The sequence below is a fragment of the Maylandia zebra genome, linkage group LG5 (assembly GCF_041146795.1).
Source record: "Maylandia zebra isolate NMK-2024a linkage group LG5, Mzebra_GT3a, whole genome shotgun sequence".
Lineage (NCBI taxonomy): Eukaryota > Metazoa > Chordata > Actinopteri > Cichliformes > Cichlidae > Maylandia > Maylandia zebra.
This window is the reverse complement of record NC_135171.1, coordinates 8,723,246-8,749,332: the sequence shown is the minus strand read 5'-3', so window position 1 is coordinate 8,749,332 and position 26,087 is coordinate 8,723,246. Positions and strand designations below refer to the sequence as shown.

The window sequence follows — 26,087 nt, the reverse complement described above, 5'->3', positions numbered from 1 at the left end:
ATTTAAACTTTTTAAACTGTGTGGATCCAAGTGGAGGGATCACATTTTAGTCATTCAGTGATTCAAAGAATATGACCTTTTAATATTCTTTCAGATGTTTTCTGACTCTAAATGTTCTTTTCTCATTTCTTAGGTTTTTCTAATTTGCAATTAAAACATTTTCAGCTTTTTTCCAACTTCTTCTTCTGTGTAACCTTCAGCTTTTAGCAGTTCAGCACTTTTGTTTTCAGGTTAAATTTGGGTTTTTTTTGTTTTTTTTTAATCTCATTCAATATTTTTAACTCAAAATTCAGTAATTAATTCATTTCAGTGCATACATTCAGATTCAAGCATTCACACTGCAGTTTCTTCAGAAAATGCATTTTCTAGTTCTATTTTATTATATTTTATTATTATGGATTCCGTACGTTTTTTGTAATCTATCTCCTTCAAAACCGTTCAACTTAGAAAAACCATTCAAACACCATTAGATTCCTATTCTTTTGGACATGACTGCTTCTATTTTTCTCATTTTTAACATTTATATTTTTAATTTTATTCAACTTTTTTCAACAAAAATTTCCCATGTATTTCAATGGGGAGACCCTTCAAATTCTCATTCAACTTCCTCCTCTTTAAACTGTATCTACTTCCACATACATTGACATAGAGCCACCATTCAAACTTTAAAACGAAGACAAGACATTAAACTATTCAACTTGTATTTATCTTTTCAATATCTATTATACTTTTTCTTCAGTTCCAGTTTAAGTTTCATGATGTTTTTTCACCCGTTTCAGAGTTTATAATGGGTGTGTATGGGACGGAATGTTGGGGCTAGAGTGAGGCAGCTCAACTGCTAGAGTGAGAGGAGCAAAAAAATTAATCTTAAAATCTTTTTTAAAACTGCTGCTGTATCCACAGCGTTTGCTCTACAGGTATGATTTTACCCTCAAAACGTAGCCATCGCTGTCCTCTTTCATCCAATGTGTTTACTATTGTACTAGGTGTTATGGTTCTTTCATAAATGTCACCAATGCACAGCCTCCTCCCTCCAACTCTTCCATAGACTCTAATGTTAAAATGGCTCAGAAGGTTCGTTTGAAAATCAGAAGAGCATGGTGTCTTTCCACTGTCACCACGTCCATATAATAAACTCCACAGGCATGAAAACTGAGAATTAGGTAGACTGGACATTGCTGCCGCTCACGGTGAAAGAATTTCGTCAATACGACCTATACTTTTCATTTGGGAGCGATTTGTTTCGGCCTGACTTTTCTGTTCATTTTAAGCAGCAAAAGTGAGGTGCATGTCTGTGTACGTGTGTATGGAGCCATTGGGTGCAGTCACTATAGCAACCAGGCTCACACCTGCCTGCTTAACGAGCTCTGCCTGCCACTGTACCAAGATTCATCTTAAGCACTTCTCTTTCAACTGCTGCTGTGTCCACAGTGTTATAGCCATCATTTTACCCTCAAATTGTCGCCATTATTGTTCTCTTTCCAACACCGTGTCTTTCAAAGCTCAGGCATTTAAACTTTTTAAACTGTGTGGATCAAAGTGGAGGGATCACATTTGAGTCATTCAGTGATTCAAAGAATATGACCTTTTAATATTCTTTCAGATGTTTTCTGACTCTAAATGTTCTTTTCTCATTTCTTAGGGTTTTCTAATTTACATTTAAAACATTTTCAGTTTTTTTCCAACTCCTTCTTCTGTGTAACCTTCAGCTTTTAGCAGTTCAGCACCTTTGTTTTCAGGTTAAATTCGTTTTTTTTTTGTTTTTTTTTAATCTCATTCAATATTTTTAACTCAAAATTCAGCAATTAATTCATTTCAGTGCATACATTCAGATTCAAGCATTCACACTGCAGTTTCTTCAGAAAATGCACTTTCTAGTTATATTTTATTATTATGGATTCCGTACGTTTTTTGTACTCTATCTCCTTCAAAACCGTTCAACTTAGAAAAACCATTCAAACACCATTAGATTCCTATTCTTTTGGACATGACTGCTTCTATTTTTCTCATTTATAACATTTATATTTTTAATTTTATTCAACTTTTTTCAACAAAAATTTCCCATGTATTTCAATGGGGAGACCCTTCAAATTCTCATTCAACTTACTCATTTTTAAACTGTATCTACTTCCACATACGTTGACATAGAGCCACCATTCAAACTTTAAAACGAAGACAAGACATTCAACTATTCAACTTGTATTTATCTTTTCAATATCTATTATACTTTTTCTTCAGTTCCAGTTTAAGTTTCATGATGTTTTTTCACCCGTTTCAGAGTTTATAATGGGTGTGTATGGGACGGAATGTTGGGGCTAGAGTGAGGCAGCTCAACTGCTAGAGTGAGAGGAGCAAAAAAATTAATCTTAAAATCTTTTTTAAAACTGCTGCTGTGTCCGCAGCGTTTGCTCTACAGGTATGATTTTACCCTCAAAACGTAGCCATGGCTGTCCTCTTTCATCCAATGTGTTTACTATTGTACTAGGTGTTATGGTTCTTTCATAAATGTCACCAATGCACAGCCTCCTCCCTCCAACTCTTCCATAGACTCTAATGTTAAAATGGCTCAGAAGGTTCGTTTGAAAATCAGAAGAGCATGGTGTCTTTCCACTGTCACCACGTCCATATAATAAACTCCACAGGCATGAAAACTGAGAATTAGGTAGACTAGACATGGCTGTCGCTCACAGTGAAAGAATTTTGTCAATACGACATGTACTTTTCATTTGGGAGCGATTTGTTTGGGCCTGACTTTTCTGTTCATTTTAAGCAGCAAAAGTGAGGCGCATGTCTGTGTACGTGTGTATGGAGCCATTGGGTGCGGTCACTATAGCAACCAGGCTCACACCTGCCTGCTTAACGAGCTCTCTCTCTCTCTCTGCCAAGATTCATCTTAAACACTTCTCTTTCAACTGCTGCTGTGTCCACAGTGTTAAAGCCATCATTTTACCCTCAAAACGTCGCCATCGTTGTTCTTTTTCCAACATCTTGTCTTTCAAAGCTCAGAGATGTAAACTTTTTAAACTGTGTGGGTCCAAGTGGAGGGATCACATTTTAGTCATTCAGTGATTCAAAGAATATGACCTTTTAATATTCATTCAGATGTTTTCTGACTCTAAATGTTCTTTTCTCATTTCTTAGGTTTTTCTAATTTACAATTAAAACATTTTCAGCTTTTTTCCAACTTCTTCTGTGTAACCTTCAGCTTTTAGCAGTTCAGCACCTTTGTTTTCAGGTTAAATTCGTTTTTTGTTTTTTTTTGTTTTTTTTAAATCTCATTCAATATTTTTAACTCAAAATTCAGCAATTAATTCATTTCAGTGCATACATTCAGATTCAAGCATTCACACTGCAGTTTCTTCAGAAAATGCACTTTCTAGTTAGTGTGAATGCTTGAAAAGCATTCACAGTATTGTTCTTCTAATCTTTATTATTAGTGTGAATGCTTGAAAAGCATTCACAGTATTGTTATTCGAATCTTTATTATTATTATTATTATATTTTATTTTTCCGTACGTTTTTTGTAAGCCTACTCCTTCAAAACCGTTCAACTTAGAAAAACCATTCAAACACCGTTAGATTCCTATTCTTTTGGACAACACTGCTTCTATTTTTCATATTTTTAACATTTATATTTTTAATTTTATTCAACTTTATTCAACAAAAATTTATAATGTATTTCAATGGGGAGACCCTTCAAATCCTCATTCAACTTACTCATTTTTAAACTCTTACTACTTCCACATACATTGACATAGAGCCACCATTCAAACTTTAAAACGAAGACAAGACATTCAACTATTCAACTTGTATTTATCTTTTCAATATCTATTATACTTTTTCTTCAGTTCCAGTTTAAGTTTCATGATGTTTTTTCACCCGTTTCAGAGTTTATAATGGGTGTGTATGGGACGGAATGTTGGGGCTAGAGTGAGGCAGCTCAACTGCTAGAGTGAGAGGAGCAAAAAAATTAATCTTAAAATCTTTTTTAAAACTGCTGCTGTGTCCGCAGCGTTTGCTCTACAGGTATGATTTTACCCTCAAAACGTAGCCATGGCTGTCCTCTTTCATCCAATGTGTTTACTATTGTACTAGGTGTTATGGTTCTTTCATAAATGTCACCAATGCACAGCCTCCTCCCTCCAACTCTTCCATAGACTCTAATGTTAAAATGGCTCAGAAGGTTCGTTTGAAAATCAGAAGAGCATGGTGTCTTTCCACTGTCACCACGTCCATATAATAAGCTCCACAGGCATGAAAACTGAGAATTAGGTAGACTAGACATTGCTGTCGCTCACGGTGAAAGAATTTTGTCAATACGACTTTTACTTTTCATTTGGGAGCGATTTGTTTCGGCCTGACTTTTCTGTTCATTTTAAGCAGCAAAAGTGAGGCGCATGTCTGTGTACGTGTGTATGGAGCCATTGGGTGCGGTCACTATAGCAACCAGGCTCACACCTGCCTGCTTAACGAGCTCTGCCTGCCACTGTACCAAGATTCATCTTAAGCACTTCTCTTTCAACTGCTGCTGTGTCCACAGTGTTACAGCCATCATTTTACCCTCAAATTGTCGCCATTATTGTTCTCTTTCCAACACCGTATCTTTCAAAGCTCAGGCATTTAAACTTTTTAAACTGTGTGGATCAAAGTGGAGGGATCACATTTTAGTCATTCAGTGATTCAAAGAATATGACCTTTTAATATTCATTCAGATGTTTTCTGACTCTAAATGTTCTTTTCTCATTTCTTAGGGTTTTCTAATTTACATTTAAAACATTTTCAGTTTTTTTCCAACTTCTTCTTCTGTGTAACCTTCAGCTTTTAGCAGTTCAGCACCTTTGTTTTCAGGTTAAATTCGGTTGTTTTTTTGTTTTTTATCTCATTCAATATTTTTAACTCAAAATTCAGCAATTAATTCATTTCAGTGCATACATTCAGATTCAAGCATTCACACTGCAGTTTCTTCAGAAAATGCACTTTCTAGTTATTATTCTATTTTATTATTATTATCTATTCCGTACATTTTTTATAATCCTACTACTTCAAAACCGTTCAACTTAGAAAAACCATTCAAACACCGTTAGATTCCTATTCTTTTGGACATGACTGCTTCTATTTTTCTCATTTTTAACATTTATATTTTTAATTTTATTCAACTTTATTCAACAAAAATTTATAATGTATTTCAATGGGGAGACCCTTCAAATTCTCATTCAACTTACTCATTTTTAAACTCTTACTACTTCCACATACATTGACATAGAGCCACCATTCAAACTTTAAAACAAAGACAAGACATTCAACTATTCAACTTGTATTTATCTTTTCAATATCTATTATACTTTTTCTTCAGTTCCAGTTTAAGTTTCATGATGTTTTTTCAGCCGTTTCAGAGTTTATAATGGGTGTGTATGGGACGGAATGTTGGGGCTAGAGTGAGACAGCTCAACTGCTAGAGTGAGAGGAGCAAAAAAATTAATCTTAAAATCTTTTTTAAAACTGCTGCTGTGTCCACAGCGTTTGCTCTACAGGTATGATTTTACCCTCAAAACGTAGCCATGGCTGTCCTCTTTCATCCAATGTGTTTACTATTGTCCTAGGTGTTACGGTTCTTTCATAAATGTCACCAATGCACAGCCTCCTCCTTCCAACTCTTCCATAGACTCTAATGTTAAAATGGCTCAGAAGGTTCGTTTGAAAATCAGAAGAGCATGGTGTCTTTCCACTGTCACCACGTCCATATAATAAACTCCACAGACATGAAAACTGAGAATTCAGTAGACTAGACATTGCTGTCGCTCACGGTGAAAGAATTTTGTCAACACGACATGTACTTTTCATTTGGGAAGAATTTGTTTCGGCCTGACTTTTCTGTTCATTTTAAGCAGCAAAAGTGAGGTGCATGTCTGTGTCGTGTGTATGGAGCCATTGGGTGCAGTTACTATAGCAACCAGGCTCACACCTGCCTGCTTAACGAGCTCTCTCTCACTCTGCCAAGGTTAAACCTAAAAATGTTAGATTGTAGTAAGATTAACTTTTTCAATAGTACAATAAGACAGATTTGACAGGGTTTTGCCACAGATTAATAGTTTGTCACCAGTTAGTATATGCCAACTAAGTAGAGCATTGTGATTGGCACAAAGGTTTTTCAGATCTGGGCAGTTGGAGTCAGTTGATGACTTCAAAATCATCCTTTCTGACTGGATAATTAAAGCTCTCAGCATCTATTGGTCTGTAGTTAATTTCCCCACCTTTTAACTAACGTTTAACTAATCTAATCTCATTTAATGTTTCTGTTTATAGTCTGTATAGTTTATCTCCCCACGAATACACTCAAAGTAGTCTTAAAATAAAACCCACAAAACAGTTCAAGATTTAATACTTTTTATTTGCTCATTTAATGCCAGTTGCCCTGTTTTTCTGTATGTCACTCATTCGCTTATACTTGGGCAAAAAGTACCAATTTGTACACTAGTATAGTGTATTTTTTCCCTCTATCTCTCTATGTCTGTCACACACAGAGACCAACACACAGACATGTATATGCTCATTATTGCTGTTCAAACTGATGGTCAAATTTCCAAGCACCACCTGAACGCCTCATCTGTTTTTAACCTATCACTGGACCAACTGTCGTCATTCCGCTTCGCTCTCTGCTGTGGTAAGTACAGTACACTCAGTACTGCAGTGTTTTATTTTTATGATGGAAAAAATACATGTTTGACATTTAAACTCACATATCAAGTCCAACAGAGTTAAAAAGAATTCAAAGAAGAAAGAAAAAAGAATAACCTTCGCTATCATTTATATACGTTTATGATGTTTTGCTGTTAGCAGCAGTGCTAACGCTAGCTTCGATGCTAATGCTAGCAACAATGCTAATGCTAGCAACAATGCTAACGCTAGCTATAGTGCTAACACTAGCCTTAGCACTTGTTAACTGACAAAAATAATATTCCTGTGATATTTCTTGCCGGTCAGTGAGACAAAAGTAAGAAATGAGCTTTATTATTGCCATTGTGGCTCAGTTTTAACAGTAAGAGTGCTAGCGTTAGTAGCATTGCTAACGCTAGCTGCAATGCTAACGCTAGCTGCATTGCTAACACTAACTGAAGTGCTAATGCTAGCCGGAATGCTAGCGCTAGCAGCAATGCTAAGGCTAGTAACAGTCTAACAGTAGCCTTACATAAGTGGCAATACTTCAGTTAATTAGTTTGAATTGTAAAATGGCTGCTGTATCAGTTGGTGTGCTATATTACTCTATAATTACCCTGCTGACTATAAGTTCAGTGTATCATGTCGTGTGGGCTTTGTATTTCTGTTAGTCTGATAACACTGTACAGACAACTAACGTATTATTTCTCGTGTTACACTTTCAGGAACCTGACTGACACTGTGCTTTGCCTGGTAGGTGTGCACATACTGTAAGAGAAGTAGACCAAAATAATAAAATAATCTGACTAATATAAGATGTAAAGTGATGGGTTCAAACTTTGTGCTAGACCTTTTAAACACAATTTTATAATAAATACACATAAGTGCAGCTTAACAATTGGGCTAAAATATTTTTTTCGTACATTTTTGTAGTCACACTACATGTGATTAATTAATGATTCACTCAATCATATTTGTATTTAAAAATATTATTGCTGAATTTAATTAAATATTTATTCTTTTAAAAAGTGCCCAATTATGCAACTTTTTGCACATGGCAGCCGACAACAGTTTAGCTTGAATATTTGTTTTGTCCTTTTTCAGTAGTCACAATTAGTTCATACAATTACCATGTGATATAATTTTAATAAAATAATTTTTTTCTTGTTTTTTGTTCACAGTGTGCAGAAGAAGAACAAGGACCAGATCTCCAGTCTTCTCTCTCACATCCCAACCCCCCAACCCCTCTATCCTCTGTCCTGCTCCACCTGTTGTCTCTGCCTTCTTTCCATCTGTATTTCACTCTGTGGTTTGTGAGAAATTTTGCCAAACCAAGAATCTTATTGCGGTTTGATTTAAAGCCGTGTCTCTCCTGCTCTGTCTGTTCTCTCTGCTAAATTTTCTCTCTACCTGTTTTTCACTCTTGGCTTGCTGCTGAAAAACGCCAAGCCAACAAAGCAATAAAGAGTGCATATTTTGCCTCAACCTATGAACAAACTGAACAAACAAAGAAAAATCTGCGGTTTGATTTAAAGCCGTGTCTCTCCTGCTCTGCCTGTTCTCACTGCTAAATTTTCTCTCTACCTGTTTTTCACTCTTGGCTTGCTGCTGAAAAACGCCAAGCCATTAAAGCAATAAAGAGTGCATATATTGCCTCTACCTGAGAACAAACTGAACAAACAAAGAAAACTAATTCACGGTTTGATTGTGATTTCCCAGCCGTGTCTCTCCTGCTCTGCCTGTTCTCTCTTCTAAATTTTCTCTCTACCTGTTTTTCACTCTTGGCTTGCTGCTGAAAAATGCCAAGCCAATAAAGAGAGTGCATAATATTCTCTCAACTGAAGAACAAACTGTCAAACGAAAGACAACTGTTTAAGACAAATAAAAACTGAAATATAAAAACAAAGACAACATCTCCTGGTGTGTGCCACTCTTATCTTGTGAACATATTTTCTAAAGACTAAGAAACACTTGCAGGTGTGTGAAAATGCCAAGGAAGCAGAAAAAGTCACAAGCTGCAAAACAACGCTGGAAAAAGTTTCATGAGTTTCACAAAGTACCAACATGTGAACAAGCTGAGTTTGATTTTCCTCAGAGCTCTGCAGAAGACAGTGTGTCTACAAAGACCAATTCTGACAGTGTCAAACAGGCAGGTCAACATGTTCCTGCACATGTACAACAGGTATCTTATGCTGATGCTGTAAAGAGTGGACTGCAGCATAAAGTTAATGAACAACATGAGGTGTCAAGTGCCCCACAGGTGGGTTATGCTGACTTTTTGAAAAGAGGCTGTCACAGTGATGTGGCAGGACCATCTCATGCAGAAAGAGTGAACCTTGAAAACCAGCCCTCTATTACACTTGTCTGTGCATCTCGCAGCCAGGCACATCCTAAATATGGAGACTCCAGAAACAAGCAGTGCACATGCAACTCACTCACATTTCTTGCATTCCTTCATGAGAATGAAAACATGACTACAGCTGACCTTAATCTGGTCTTGGATAAAGGTGATGTGATGTACAAAGAGGCCAAGAAAAGATTTCCTAAAAATATTCATTTGGCAACCGATGAGCTGCCAGACAAAGTTGATGCTCGCTGGTCTATGTATGATGTCGACATGACACAGCCTTCCCGGTATGGGACATTTGAAGAACCTCCAGAGGAAGCAGTAGATACCTTTCTCAGCTTAGAAGCAGGACTGAGCTGCCTGTTGTCAGATGTGCAGTATGCCTTATTGATTATGAGTGGATTGTGTATCGCAGTGTTCAGATCCACATCAGGCAAATATGGTTTCTTTGATCCACACTCCAGAACACCCAGTGGTCTTCCTCTATTACTACAGTCACGTAATCGTGGTACAGCAGTGATGCTGAAATTCACACTCCTCAGTGACATGATTAAGAGGATCCAAGATTCTTATGAAATGATGGAGATATCACCCTCTTGTAACTATGAACTGAAGCCTGTGCAGTTCTACAGTATGAGCACAGTCAACCTGAGTGATACTATCACAGACACAGTCTGCAGACCAACAGCTGCCACTGCTGTGGCACCTACTCACTCTGATACAACTGTTGATGAAGCAAACTCCTCTACTCCAAGGAGAAACACAACCACTGATCCGACTGAAAATATCTTTTGTCAAATGTCCATTTGTACGCCACTGGTGAAACAAAAAGAAGTCCACATGACTCAGTTCACATCATATGAAGATCAGAATGAACCTCCTAATATACCAACTGAAGAACTATGCAGTGAATTAAGTTTCCTTCCATCAAGTGATGCTTTTTCATGTCAATCAAATGCTGCCATAACAAATGTTGCTGCCTGTGACCTTTCTGATATAGTTTTACAAAAACTGAAAAAAGTTAATAAACAACAAAGGAACAAAATGAAAAGAAGATTAATGGCATCAGAGAAACCCAGAAATCAGAGAAAAGAAAACCAAAAAAGGAAAGAACAACAAAAGTATGCTTCAAATAAAGATTACAAAGAAAAGAAAAAATCTTGCACAAGCGAGACATATAAAAACAATCCTGAAGTTAGACAAAAACAACAACAGTATATGAAAAGACGTTACTGTGAAAATGATGAATTCAGACAGAAACAACAGCAATATATTAGAAGACGTTACTGTGAAAATGATGAATTCAGACAGAAACAACAGCAATATATTAGAAGACGTTACTGTGAAAATGATGAATTCAGACAGAAACAACAGCAATATATTAGAAGACGTTACTGTGAAAATGATGAATTCAGAAAGAAACAAAAACAATATGTTAAAAAACGTTTTTCTGAGAATGCTACAGTTAGAAAGAAACAACAACAATATATTAAAAGACGCTACTGTGAGAACGATGAATTCAGAAAGAAACAACAACAATATATTAAAAGACGCTACTGTGAGAACGATGAATTCAGAAAGAAACAACAACAATATATTAAAAGACGCTACTGTGACAATGCTGAATTTAGACAAAAACAAAAAAACTATATCACTAAAAGGTATCAAGAAAACCCTGAATTCAGAGAGAGACAGAGATCTCGAGTGACTCAGCGTTATGCACGTGACAATGCATTCAGAGTAAGACACAGACAACTAATGAAACAACTAATGCGAGACAGGTATCAAAGTAATCTTGCATTCAGGATTATGCACAACATGAGATGTGCAATGAAAATAAAAAGGAAATACAGATGGGTGAACAGACAAACCCAAGAGAGTGACAACAGTGTGATCAACGAGGCCATATCTGTGTTCAAATCACAAATCAAAGCTGGACCATCATACCCATGTACTGTATGCTTCAAGGCTTCATTTCCAAACCAAGTGCGACCCTGCACAAGGTCAAAGTATGTCAAAAACCCACATGTAGTTGCAACATGTTTGACAGGAAAGTTTGTTCATGTTTGTGATGAAAACTGCAGAAATGAGCAGTGCAAAGTGCCTGATGAGAGAAAGAGAGAGTGGATATGTCACACCTGCCACGATCATCTTAAAAATGGATCCATGCCAGCACTTGCTGTTGCCAATAAGTTGGATCTTGCTGATATTCCAGCTGAACTTTCTGATCTCAACATACTGGAGAGACATCTCATAGCCAAGTGCATACCATTTGCCAAGATCATTCCTCTTCCCAAAGGCAGACAAAGAGCAATTAGAGGAAATGTGGTCTGTGTCCCATCAGAGGTACAGGAAACTGTTGAAACACTACCTCGATTGAGAATTAATTCTCAGGTGATCAGAGTAAAATTGAAGAGACGCTTGTCTTACAAAGGTCATCAGCTGTTTCAGACTGTAAGCTGGTCTAAACTTGTGCAAGCACTGCATAAACTCAAGCAGATTCATCCACAGTATAAGGATGTGAGCATCAGAGATGATGCTGAGCTGTGTGATCCAACTCTTCCTGATGAAGATGATGAGGATGATGATGATGAAAACATGAATGAGGACGATTATGATGAGGCTGATTTAATGGAAATTGACAGCTGTGAGAAAAATGCACTGAGTGAAGCACAAAATATAAATGAACAGGACATTGACATGTTACCCTGTGATGGTGAACAATCGCATGAACAGATGAGAGATGATTCAGAGCAAGCAGATGGACTGACTAATGGTGGTTTTGCACTCGAGTCCTGTTTGCAGCCCCCTGATGTGGCTGAGGAGATATTATGTTTCAGTGAAGGAATCTACTCTGTTGCTCCTGCAGAGAGAAACAATCCAATAAGTTTTTTCAAAACACCTAAACTGGAGGCCATGGCCTTCCCTGTGCAGTTTCCTACAGGCCAAAACACACTTGATGAAAGAAGGCTGATCAAAGTATCCCCCAGTGGGTATTTCAAATCAAGACTTTTCTGCATTGATGATCGTTTTGCCAAAGACACAAACTATTTATTCTTTGCACAGTTTGTGACTGAAATACACTTGGCTACATCCAGCATGACAGTACAGTTAAGGAAGGCAAAGCCTCTGACCAGAGATGGTAGAAAAATAACCTCAGGCATGTTACAAGATAAACATGAGGTGGAGAAACTGGTGCGAAATAAAGATGCAGTGAGATTCATGCAGCCTCTGAGAGGAACCCCAGCCTATTGGGAGAAAACAACAAGAGATCTTTTTGCCATGATCAGACAGTTGGGAACTCCCACGTTCTTTTGCACATTTTCAGCTGCTGAAATGCGCTGGCCTGAAGTGATCGAGGCAATAACAAGGCAGCAAGGTGAACAAGTGAATTTTGAAGGACTCGACTGGTCAGCAAAGTGTGACATCCTGAGAAGCAATCCTGTCACAACAATGCGCATGTTTGACAAGAGAGTTGAAGCATTATTCAGAGATTTACTCTTATCTCCCGCAGAGCCACTTGGCAAAGTCATTGACTACTTTTACAGAGTTGAGTTTCAGCACAGAGGAAGCCCACACATACACTGCCTCCTGTGGGTAGAAGGTGCTCCTGTGTTTGAGGAGGATGATGAGCAAACTGTTCTTGATTTTATAAACAAATACATCACAGCTCAGCTGCCTGATCCACATAAACAACCTGAACTGTACAAAAAAGTAACAGAAGTGCAAAAACACAGTAAGAACCACACAAAGACGTGCTTTAGGAGTTTAAGCTCCGGGTGCCGTTTTGGTTTTCCCAAACCACCCTGCAATGAGACAATGATCACAAGACCCAGTGAGGATGATGCACTGGAAGTAGAAACGGCAAAGAACAAGCTCAGACCACTGAACCAGCTGCTGAATGAACCTGAAACTGCTTCCATGAGTTTAGAGCAGCTCTTGGAAAGATGCAAGTTGACACATGCAGAATATCAGAGATACCTGAATAAAATGAACATGAGGAGTACGATCATACTAAAGCGTGATCCAAAAGACTCTTGGATAAACGGCTATAATCCACATCTGCTTGAAGCCTGGAACAGTAATATCGACATAAGCTTTGTTTTAGATGCTTTTGGTGCTGCAAATTATTTAATGAAATATATATCAAAAAAAGAGGGCGGGCTATCTGAGTACCTGAAAACTGTCATTGAGAACTCCCATAAGGACAGTGTAAATGAGTGCGATGAAATGAGAGCCGTCATGCAGGCATATTCAAAGAAGCGAGAGATCAGTGCACAGGAGTGTGTTGCTCGTGCATGTGGTCTTCACATGAAGCAATGCTCACGTGCTGTAATATTCATTCCAACTGATGATAATCCTGTGAAAATGAGTCGTCCCCTGTCAGTTCTGGACAACACAACACCTGAGTCTTCCAATGTTTGGATGACATCTTTGAATGACAAATACAAAGCCAGACCTGAAACACCAGAGTATGAGGAGATGTGCATGGCAGACTTTGCTGCTACTTGCAGGATTGTCTATGGCCAACAGAAAAAAGGTAAAGATGTTTTGCCCCTTCTCAATGAGATGGGGTTTGTGCAAAGGCGCAAAAACAATAAGCCTGCTATCATCAGATTTCACCGCTGCTCACAAGAAAAACATCCAGAGCAATATTACGGAAGACTGCTTAAACTGTACCTTCCTCATCGTTCAGACCACGAACTGAAAACACCATCATTGCCATCCTATCAGGCTTTCTATGGTGCTGGCTGTGTACAGCTACCAGGTACTGACCATCTTGAGTACGTGCAACACATTGTCAAAAGAAACAGAGAAAAATATGAGAAAAACAGTGAGGAGATCGAGAGCGCTGTTGAGGAATATGAGCAGAACAGAGGTGTGACTGACGAATGGTGTAATCTGGCACCTGAATCAGATCTCGTAAGGTTGCCACTTGTCGAACAAGAAAGAGAGCGAGACAATGAAAATGAACAGGAAGATGTGCCCGACTACAGCCGTCAGGCTGATGCTTCAACAGAAGTCAGAGCCATCAGGGAACCCCCTGCTATTGATCCCACATTGTTACGTCAGATGTTTCAGAATCTGAACAAGAAGCAAGCCTGCATATTTTATGCAGTTAGAGACTGGTGCATTAAAAGAGTCTGTGCTCTAAATCCAGAGCAGTTTTTCTTTTATATTAATGGTGGTGCTGGAACAGGAAAATCACATCTTATCAAATGCATCTACTCAGAAGCATCTAAGATACTGAGCAAAGTGCCCAGATATGCAGACGACGTTGACATATCAAAACCCACTGTCCTGTTAACTGCTTTCACTGGGACTGCAGCTTTTAACATTTCTGGAACAACACTGCATTCTCTTCTCAAGCTGCCTAGAAGCTTAAAACCTCCCATTCAGGGACTTGGCAATCAGCTGGATGAAGTCAGATCAGAACTTTTGAATGCTGAAATAATCGTCATTGACGAAGTGTCTATGGTGTCAAGACATCTGTTTGCATATGTAGATGCAAGACTCAAACAGATCAAAGGGACTCGGAGACCCTTTGGAGGCATGTCAGTCATTGCTGTCGGAGACTTCTATCAGCTACCCCCAGTGCGACAGTCTAAACCTCTCTGTGTGCACGACCCGTCTGAGATCGACCTGTGGCGGGAGCATTTTCAGATGATCACTCTGACTGAGATTATGCGTCAGAAAGATGATGTTGTCTTTGCAGAGATGCTGAACAGAATTCGTGTGAAAGGAAAGTTGGATGAGCTTTGCGAAGCAGATAGAAATTTGTTGTCACAGGCCATAACCGAACCAGCCCTTTGTCCAACTGATGCGTTGCACATTTTTGCAACTAATAAAGAAGTGGATGCACACAACTCTGCAACACTGGCTCTGCTCCACACTCATATCATTGACATCCATGCAGATGATTATAGAAAAGATCCTAGAACTGGCAGAATGGCACTTCAAGACAGACCATTGAAAGGAGGTAAAAACGAGTTACCAGACACACTGAAAGTTGCAGAAGGAGCTCGTGTCATGCTCACCAGAAACATTGACATACAAAATGGTTTGGTTAATGGAGCTTTTGGAATACTACTTAGAGTAGTTCACTCTGAAAACGACCAACACATCATCAAGCTTGGACTTAAAATGGATAATGAGACATCTGGAAAGAATAACCGCACACCAGCAGACGACATGGTGTACATTGAGAGAGCAGAGGAGAATCTGAAGCAGAAAGGAGTGGTACGAAGACAGTTCCCAGTGAAGCTGGCCTTTGCATGTACAATACATAAGGTACAGGGTATGACAACTACATCAGCTGTTGTCTCTCTTAAGAGCATTTTTGAGCCCGGCATGGCCTACGTAGCTGTCAGTAGAGTGACGTCTCTCAGTGGACTGTATCTTCTTGATATGGAGGAGAAAAAAATATTCACCAACCCAGAAATCACTGCAGCGCTTGAGAACATGAGACAAGCCAACCTTGATGACATGATGCCTCTTCTACACGTGAGGCAAACACTGAGCAGGTCAGAGGTTTTCACCATTGTTCATCATAATACAGAGGGACTGCCAGCTCACATTAATGACATCAAAAGTCACCATGAATTGTGTCTAGCAGATGTTTTGTGCCTAACAGAAACACACCTGCGGGGCTCTTTTGTCGCAGAGAGTCTCCACTTGGAAAATTACAATTTGTTCAAACGCAACAGACACCTGTCCTACACAAACTTTCCCCAGATGGCAAACAGAAGTGGTGGTGGAGTTGCTGTTTATGTGAAAAGTGACATTCAAGTGCATGAAAAACAGTACATCCATAATGTAACTGACCTTGAATTTCTGGCTTTAAAGGTTGAAGCACCAGTCAGTGCTCTGATTGCAGTTGTATACAGACCTCCAGACTACACTCTGAGGCCATTCCTGAAAAACCTGGTAAGCCTATTAGACTCATTGGAGATCATGGACTGTCATCCCATCATAGTTTGTGGTGATTTTAATGAGAATGTTTTATCCAGTGCAAACAAACCAATCCTGGAGCTGTTTGAGTCTAGGGGATACGCACAGGTCATCACTGCCCCTACCACAGAGAAGAACACACTGCTTGACCTAATTTTCATTTCTCAGTCAGATCGATGTCTCCATTCTGGAGTCATGAAGACCTACCATAGTTACCATGACCCAGTATACTGTGTATTGTCCTGTGATGATTCATGATCTAGATCTTTGAATACAGTAAGTAATTTCTATATTTTTGAATGACTTAAGAAAGTAGAGCGATATTTAAAAGTTGACGCTCTGCATTGCAGTATAATGGTTGAATTGTTTACATAAAATACAATTACATAAATTAAGTAATGATATCAGTAAAAGATGACAATTTTATTTATCACAGAAAATCTAAAATTCACTAACAGTAACCTATAAATGTCAGAAAAATCAAATATAGCAGTTTAAAATGAATAGTGTAGGCATATCCTCTCTGCAGCCAGGCTTCAACATCCTGCCAGGCTGCCCCAGTCTCACTGTGGCTGGGAGGGAGGGAGGGTGGACCAGAGGATTGCCTACACAACACATAAATGTTCAACAGCTTCTTCATTGTTTCTGAGAGAACAATAATGACTAAAGGTTGCTTTTTTAAAAAACAAACAAACAAACAAACAAACAAACAAACAAACAAACAAACAAACAAACAAACAAACAAACAAACAAACAAACCTAATTACAGCAATAATGACAGTTAAGCCACTTTATGTGTGCCTCTATTTTGAAATACTATTTACAAAAATGTTATTATTTTGGTTTGTTATAAACTTTAAACTTTTTCAAAAGTATACGATTATATTTTTGGACAAATCTTTCGATGAAACATACATTTTTATGAGCTTTTATCATGTTTCGGCCAGTGCAATCATCAGGGTGGGTCTGGGTTGATAACTGCACATTTCTGGCCAGAAATGTTTCAGCAGTGTTACATAAGTAGTACATATGTAACACTTGCTTTCTGTTACCAGCTGATACCCTACATTTGTATAGACATTGGATGGTGTGAGGTTGGGGAGTTGAGTGGGGGGGGGGGGGGTTACGGTGGGAGCTGAGGGGGGGGGTGTTAGGTTTCCTTTTTTCTTTTTTTTTCTTTTTTAAGAGAGACACAGTCCTCCTGTGTCTTCTCCAAGCTTCACATGTAAGATCCAACAGTGTGAAGCACATAGCAGCTAGAAACTGTAATGCCACAGATCAGAGAGGCTTCATCATCACCATCTTCATCGCCGTACGATCAGAGCGTGAGACTTCACATCTGGAGCACAGGAGACATTCTGTGGTAAGTCCTCCTTCTAGCTTGTCCCACAAGCAGTCGGTGAGATTTACTCACAACAAAAAGGGTTAATGACATTATTTCCATGAAAACATGTATTCATTCTTTGTGAAGTGTTTAAATTGTGTTTTCACTTGACCTTAGGAGTGTTAGAGTGTATTGTAATGTCTGTACTCAGGTGTTTCCCTCTGTGATCCATCCCCATCAGAGCTGAGACACTCAGGACTGAACAGACTGCACAGTTTCTGTGACCGAGCCTCCAAAACACCTTCTTTGAAACCACTCATGATAGAAGGGCTTCATATTTGCAGCAGCACTACTACAGGTATTCAGTTTATTACAGGATGTGTTTGTTTCTTAGGACCAGCTCTGAGTGCACACTACCTAACATATACACCTTTCTGTTTATTACAAACCAACTACTCTGGATCATATGGCCAGTTGGCAGGAATGTTGCTGCAGGAAAACATCCCTGGAGATCACCATCATTGTCAGACTGACTGTGCCTCCTCTGTGCAGTGTCAAGATCCTCTCTAAATGAGTGTGTAAGTTAACATTTTCATTATTTTATTCCCTTTGACAAGACAAGTATCACTGATATTTACATTTACAACTACATATGTTCCCGTTTTCTGCTCTTCTTTTAAAGTCCTCAGCTATCCTGCTTCTGTGCTGCTTGCCACACATCAAACACTGGCCGGATGACAGGGAGGATCCACTCTGAAGTCACTGGACGTGATGAGGATCATATGGGACTTCATAGTTTCACAGAAACATTGTGCTCTGTGATTACAGGTTTTAAATGGACATAATGACTGCCTCTCTCTGATCAACAGGCTAAAGGATTGTTTTCATTGTTAGTGCTCTGTACAATGTATGCTTATTTAATATTTCATCACAGAGCAAACCTTTATTTATTTAACATTTTTTTTTATTTTGTTTTAATGTTGAATTAACTGTGGGGATTTTTTTAAGTGGGCACTTGGGATGTCATATGACCAGAAATGTGGTAACTGGAATTCAACAGTATGGAAGAAAAAATCTGCTGAGAACGAAACACATACAAAAACCCCCAAGAAAATTCAAATTCATTCCATGTAATCCAATCTAAAACATTTTAAACTGCTGAACAGCAACACAAACAGTGTTAAAAAACAGTGTTAACAGAATGATTATGATGATTTTGTACCAAAGTTTCAGGTCACATGGCACACCTAGTGTGTAGTGTGGGGTATCAGCTGGTAAGTATAGGTTTTTTCATATTTGTGTCCTTAGAGTTTAGATAGATAAAGCCTTGTGTATAATAATTAGTCATAACCACAACTCAAAGTCAGGGACTAACTAAATTTGGGACTTTGTGTCTGAGCCCAGGTTAAAACAATGTGTAAAAAAGCATTTAGTGGCATGGCTGAACAATGCTGTATTGATACTTATTTATCCATGTTCACAAAAAGGACTAATGTGTTTATTTGATTATTTGCATGTGTTAAACTGTGTCACCACCTTAGGCTTTCATTTGAGTTTACTCACAAATCTCTATACAGTTCTCTTTTACCACTGTGTGGACTCTGTTTACATTAAAACATAAAAAAGAATGAGTAATAAAAAGATGTGTAGACAGATCAGAAGATTAAGTAGACCGATAGAAAAAGCTGTTCAGCCATGTTCTAAGAAACCAACACAATTTAAAGGTTCAGGATTGTGGTTTTAAAAGTTGAATTTTCATGTATTTCATATGTTGCTCATTATTTTTTATTTAATTATTTAATTTAGTTATTTTTCTTTATTCTACCAGTCCTTTTCAGAAAGAAGCTGTAAAATATGACTTAAGATTTTTATGTTATTTTCTATGACATACAAAACAAATTGATGTATGTAATACTATTAAACATGATATACACATGTGTATATGTCTGAAAAACATCATGCTGTATATTAAAGTTTGTATTTTCTGCAGAATGTTTGTTCATCTTTTAAGTTCATTTCAATTAGAAGAATATGAACTTTTAATATTCATTCAGAGGTTTTCTGACTCTAAATTTTCTTTTGTCATTACTCATCTTTTTATTATTTACATTTTAAACATGCTTAGCTTTTTCCAACTTCTTCTGTGTGAACATCAGCTTTCAAAAGTTCTGCACTTTTATTTTCAGGTTAAAAATTCTGTATTTTCCAGCTCATTCAGATTTTTAACTTAACATTCAGCAATTAATTCATTTCAGTGCATACATTCAGATTCAAGCATTCACACTGCAGTTTCTTCAGAAAATGCACTTTCTAGTTATTATTATTATTATATTTTATTCTGTATTCCGTACGTTTTTTGTAATCCTACTCCTTCAAAACCGTTCAACTTAGAAAAACCATTCCAACACCGTTAGATTCCTATTCTTTTGGACAACACTGCTTCCATTTTTCATATTTTTAACATTTATATTTTTAATTTTATTCAACTTTATTCAACAAAAATTTATAATGTATTTCAATGGGGAGACCCTTCAAATCCTCATTCAACTTACTCATTTTTAAACTCTTACTACTTCCACATACATTGACATAGAGCCACCATTCAAACTTTAAAACGAAGACAAGACATTCAACTATTCAACTTGCATTTATCTTTTCAATATCTATTATGCTTTGTCTTCAGTTCCAGTTTAAGTTTCATGATGTTTTTTCACCCGTTTCAGAGTTTATAATGGGTGTGTATGGGACGGAATGTTGGGGCTAGAGTGAGGCAGCTCAACTGCTAGAGTGAGAGGAGCAAAAAAATTTATCTTAAAATCTTTTTTAAAACTGCTGCTGTGTCCACAGCGTTTGCTCTACAGGTATGATTTTACCCTCAAAACGTAGCCATGGCTGTCCTCTTTCATCCAATGTGTTTACTATTGTACTAGGTGTTATGGTTCTTTCATAAATGTCACCAATGCACAGCCTCCTCCCTCCAACTCTTCCATAGACTCTAATGTTAAAATGGCTCAGAAGGTTCGTTTGAAAATCAGAAGAGCATGGTGTCTTTCCACTGTCACCACGTCCATATAATAAACTCCACAGACATGAAAACTGAGAATTCAGTAGACTAGACATTGCTGTCGCTCACAGTGAAAGAATTTTGTCAATACGACTTTTACTTTTCATTTGGGAACGATTTGTTTCGGCCTGACTTTTCTGTTCATTTTAAGCAGCAAAAGTGAGGTGCATGTCTGTGTCCGTGTGTATGGAGCCATTGGGTGCGGTCACTATAGCAACCAGGCTCACACCTGCCTGCTTAACGAGCTCTCTCTGCCACTCTGCCAAAATTCATCTTAAACACTTCTCTTTCAACTGCTGCTGTGTCCACAGTGTTAAAGCCATCATTTTACCCTCAAAACGTCGCCATCGTTGTTCTTTTTCCAACATCTTGTCTTTCAAAGCTCAGAGATGTAAACTTTTTAAACTGTGTGGGTCCAAGTGGAGGGATCACATTTTAGTCATTCAGTGATTCAAAGAATATGACCTTTTAATATTCTTTCAGATGTTTTCTGACTCTAAATGTTCTTTTCTCATTTCTTAGGTTTTTCTAATTTACAATTAAAACATTTTCAGCTTTTTTCCAACTCCTTCTTCTGTGTAACCTTCAGCTTTTAGCAGTTCAGCACTTTTGTTTTCAGGTTAAATTCGGGTTTTTTTTTTTTATCTCATTCAAGATTTTTAACTTAAATTCAGTAATTAATTCATTTCAGTGCATACATTCAGATTCAAGCATTCACACTGCAGTTTCTTCAGAAAATGCACTTTCTAGTTATTATTTATGGTTGACTTGGGTCATACATCAAACAGCATGTCACAAATCTGGGAGTCATTATGGACTCTGATTTTAAATTTAATAAACAAATCAGTTTTGTGTTGCAAAAAAGCTTTTTCCAGTTCCAAATAGCAAAGTTTAAGCCTGTTTTGTCAAGGCATGACTAGGAGAAAATAATACATGCCTTTATCTCAACTCGGCTTGCACTTTATGCTAGAGTCAGCCAAGCATCCCTCTCACGTCTTCAGCTTGTTCAAAATGTTGCTGCCCATCTCTTAACTGGTACACACAGGCACGAACATATCCTGTCCTCTCTTCATTGGCTTCCTATTTATCACAGAATTACTTTCAAAGTCCTAACATTGGCTTATAATGCATTAAATGGTCTTGCTCCTCCATACCTTTCTGATGTACTTCAGCCTTATATTCCCTCGTGGGCCCTTAGATCAGCCGACTGGCTGCTTTTGGTTGTCCCAAAAACTAGGCTGAAACTTTGAGGAGAACAAGCTTTTTCAGTTGTGCTATATAAATGTGATTTGGACAATAATAATACAATAATAGATAGTTTGCGATAAAAGTCTGATAATGATATAAAAATAGTACCAGTAGTTTGCACAGAAAACGAGTTGCTGTCCAGTGTGTATATAAAAGGTAGAGCAACTGTCACATCTACTGCTGGCATTTTGACATTTTCAACATTTCACATCAGCATATTGGCTACTGGGATGTTGTATTTTTAGAGCTGAGTGAAACACAGTGACACATATGTGCTCAATCACTAATACTAAGGCTGTGTCTGCATGTAAACAGGTATTTTGGTAGGCTTAGCTTTTTCTATGCTTTTGGGCCTTTTGTCCACATGTAAACAGCATTTTGGATCACTGAAAATGGATGCATTTTGAAAATTTTCTTCCAAGGTCAAGATTTAAAAAAAAATGTTTCTGCACAAATATGTGAATGGAAAAAAAATGAAATTTTTCCAGAAACCTATTAATACAATCTCCATATGAATAAAACCAAAGAAGCAAAAAAGCATGAAAAAACATACTGGAGCGAAAACAGAAACAAAGCTCAGAAACACATCTATATACATCTATAAGAGGCTGATTACACAACGAGACACAGGTGGCAACAGGGTGGAGAGGCGGAGACAGTTAGGCACAGGGGAAAATGATGAAGTTGAGGCAGAAAAATCTCAAGGAGGTTAGAGAAATAATCAAGGAACTGACCTCACAGCCCATTGTTCATTCAGTGGGCTGGTTTCAGTTATTGTGTAAATGTACTGTTTATAAGCTGAGACTGAAGAAGTTCAATTCAATTTTATTTATATAGCGCCAAATCACAACAAAAGTCGCCTCAAGGCGCTTCATAGATACAGAGAAAAACCCAACAATCATATGACCCCTTTGAGCAAGCACTTTGGCGACAGTTGTAACCTTCACTAAAGCTGTTTCTGTGCTGTGATGAGCTCTGAAACCTGACTGAAACTGTTCAAATAAACCATTCCTCTGCAGATGATCTGTTAGCTGTTTGACAACTACTCTTTCAAGGATTTTTGATATGAAAGGAAGGTTGGAGATTGGCCTATAATTAGCTAAGACTGCTGGGTCTAGAGATGCTTTTTGAGTAAAGGTTTAACTACAGCCAGCTTGAAGGCCTGTGGTACATAGCCGATCATTAGAGATAGGTTGATCATATTTAAGATCGAAGAATTAATTAATGGCAGGACTTCTTTGAGCAGTTTTGTAGGAATGGGGTCTAAAAGACACGTTGATGGTTTGGAGGAAGTAATTATTGAAGTTAACTCAGAAAGATCAATTGGAGAAAAAGAGTCTAACTTAACATCAAGAGTAGCTCTAGATAATATTACATCTGTGGGATGATTATTGGTAATTTTTTCTCTAATGATTAAAATTTTATTTGTGAAGAAGTTCATGAAGTCATTACTAGTTAACGTTAAAGGGATGGTTGGCTCAAAAGAGCTCTGACTGTTTGTCAGCCTGGCTACAGTGCTGAAGAGAAACCTGGGGTTGTTCTTATTTTCTTCAATCAGTGATGAATAGTAAGATGTTCTTGCTTTGCGGAGGCCTTTCTTATAAAGCAACAAACTATTTCTCCAGGCTAAATGAGGATCCTCTAAATTTGTGACACGCCATTTCCTCTCCAGCTTACGAGTCATCTGCTTTAGGGTACGTGTTTGAGAATTATACCACGGAGTCAGGTACTTCTGATTAGAGACCTTAGTTTTCACAGGAGCTACAGTATCCAGAGTCGTACGTAGTGAGGAGGTGAAATTAGGCAGAAGTCACTTGGATGAGTGAGGAAACATTTTTCCCACTGAAAACACTACGTCCAGATGAACAGAATCTTGTGGTTTGCGATACTGCTTATTTTGGTATCGATCCGATACCAAGTAAATACCGGCAAATATCAACGATACCGATACTTTTCAACAAATAAAGTGCATGCCTCATTGATTTGCTAAGTCTCAATTAATTTTCATGACCTTAAGTGTTTTGTATGTTTCCTTTTTTATTATTAAATAGTTAAAACTAGGATATAATTAGGACAAAGTTTATAATTAAATAGAACTTGCTTTATCTTTTTTTTCTTAAATCTTAAATAAAAAGTGCAGCAAACCAATAAGCAAATTAGATCAAGCAAGTACTGTTGAGAAACTAAAATACAAAAATTACAGATAAAAAGTTCTCAACAACAAAAACAACAACTGGAAAAAATATAAATAATATGTAAACAACTTAACAACCCCAAAAGCATCTAAGTCACGTCACGTGACGGCGCAACATCTAAACACAAAAGGAGGGGGAGCAAAGTGTGTCTGCTCTGCGCTGACACCGGAGCGGCGTGTCCGGCGACCTGGATGGGAGAGTAGAAGAAGACAGCAAGTTAAAAGCAAGACAAAAGAAAACAAATCATCAAAGTAAATCAAGGAAGAACCAAAACAATTGTGCTGCCATTCGTTGCTGATGCTGAATGGCAGCACAAACCAGTAGCAGCTTCTTGTGTCAGCATTCCCGTGAGTCAAAGCAGACACATCCCCAACTTTAAACCATTAAAAAACCACTTCAGAGTTTTAATTTTTTTGCTATTTTGCATTTTAACATGTGACTGACCTTTGAGATAACCTCAAGGAACTGCAGCCTTCCTGCTTCATATCCAGTCATCATACCCCTGCCCAAACCAGAGCGTTTACAGTAATGAGAATTCATAAGGTGGACAAACTCCTGCTGTAAGCTACATGAGAGACAAGGCAGACCACACCAGTTGCTCAAAGTACATGTACAAAAATAGTTTAAGAGTTAGATGAGGCAAAATGCAAAAGTTTTATATTTGACAAGCTCCCAGCAGCCATCACAAATACACAATTTTTAAGCATGACTTGCAATATTTGTTTTTAAGTCCAACTAAAGGAAAATGTGGAAATTTGCCCTTGGAACGGCGATGGATCTTCATCCTGGAATACTGATCTAATCACTGTGCACATTTATCTGCTCCAGCCAGTTTGTTTACCCGTGCGAGTCTGATTTTTCGGAAACTCGGCAGATAAATGGTGGCAAAGGTGGATTACCCCACGGGCTGTTATGACGACGGTCACAAATCATTTCAGTTTGATGGTTGGCTGGAACCACATCCCCAAACAAGGAACAAAATCAAATTGATGATGAGACACTTCGGATGGAACCGGAGACAGAGAGGCGTCTCAGGAACGTACCTCAGGAAACTGGTAGTCCGCTACTCACTGCAACCAACTGAAGACGGAAATTTTCCTACACAGTATGGAAGCTGTTGTGTTAGACGTGGACCCACATATGTTCATGGAATAGAGTAGCTGCAGATTTGGATCTAAAACATAGATGCTTGGCTTTAATAAACACTGCTGCCCGAAAAATCACATGGAAGAAGAGACTTAGCTTAGGTTGTCATACACAAATAAAGAGCTGTTAACTCTATAGCCTGAGCAGAAAGCTATCCAGAACATACACGCTTAACAATCCAACTATCCGCTGTATTATCCAGGTATTCTAGAGAGTATACAACAATCAAAATTGGCTTTCATGATTACTTATTTGATAAAGCCCATTTGCCATTTGAAAATCCATAATGACTGCCAACTCTCAAAAAGACTACACTTAAAAGTCATATCATACTTCATTTGCAGTCTTTGCTGTTGCAGAAATCTCCCATAGATTTCCATTCAGGATTCTTTGAGTGTGGTTTCGCCTCAATTCACGATGTCTCTGAAAGCTTTACTACATAAAGTGAGGTGTTGCGACACTGTTGAGGATCGTTGAATGATATTAGCCTACATTGATGCTGACAGGTCAGCTGAACTTTAGGAAAAATGATTAGTAAGTGCTTCAATTTCAAGTAGCCAGATGACACAGATAAAGGATGCACGTGTCCACTTATATAGCGGGACATATAATATCTGTACATAATACACAAAAAACTAAAGAGAAACGCTGGACAATGGTTAAAAAGCGGAAGAATAAAGTGCAGGGAAAGTGAAAAGGCTACAGGAGAGAAGGGGAGATGGAGAGAGAAAAAAGAGAAGTGTAGAAAAGGGTTTTGTAATCTGGGTATAGTGGTGTTGTGCCGTCTCCATGGTGACAGGCACAAAGGCCCGTGGTTGGCCATTGATGGCTAATTGTATTCTTCACAGCTCTTTTGTTAATTGTTGTCTGCCCAGCTCCCACTTCCTGCTGGGCCACGGCACAAAGCCACGAACAGGAGGGATTAGAAATGGCACATCAGCTTCCCCAATGCACAGCCAACCTCTCTCTACCTCATTCTCTCCCTCTCTTTCATTCTCTCGCTTTCTTTCTGTTTCTCTCTCCCTCTTTCTGTCCCCACAGAGCCGCACCTCCTTTTATCTGCTCCTCACTGTGTGCACTCCCATGACCTCAGAGAGTCCTTCTTTCCTTCTTTACCTTTCATTCTTTCTTCATATGAGGTCTTCACTTCTTTACTCG

At 38.1% G+C, this 26,087-nt stretch overlaps 2 long non-coding RNA genes across 2 annotated transcripts; both read left to right on the top strand.

The window, feature by feature from the left end:
• The first annotated feature begins 6,175 nt into the window (after positions 1–6,175).
• LOC112436564 (uncharacterized) lies at positions 6,176–8,471 on the top strand. The gene is made up of 2 exons (XR_003025149.2): positions 6,176–7,407; positions 7,836–8,471. It is a non-coding gene; the product is annotated as an uncharacterized LOC112436564 (long non-coding RNA).
• An 8,658-nt stretch (positions 8,472–17,129) lies between these two features.
• Positions 17,130–19,215, top strand: LOC143418572 (uncharacterized). Its single transcript, XR_013098573.1, has 3 exons — positions 17,130–17,634; positions 17,751–17,854; positions 17,959–19,215. It is a non-coding gene; the product is annotated as an uncharacterized LOC143418572 (long non-coding RNA).
• The last annotated feature ends 6,872 nt before the right edge of the window (positions 19,216–26,087 follow it).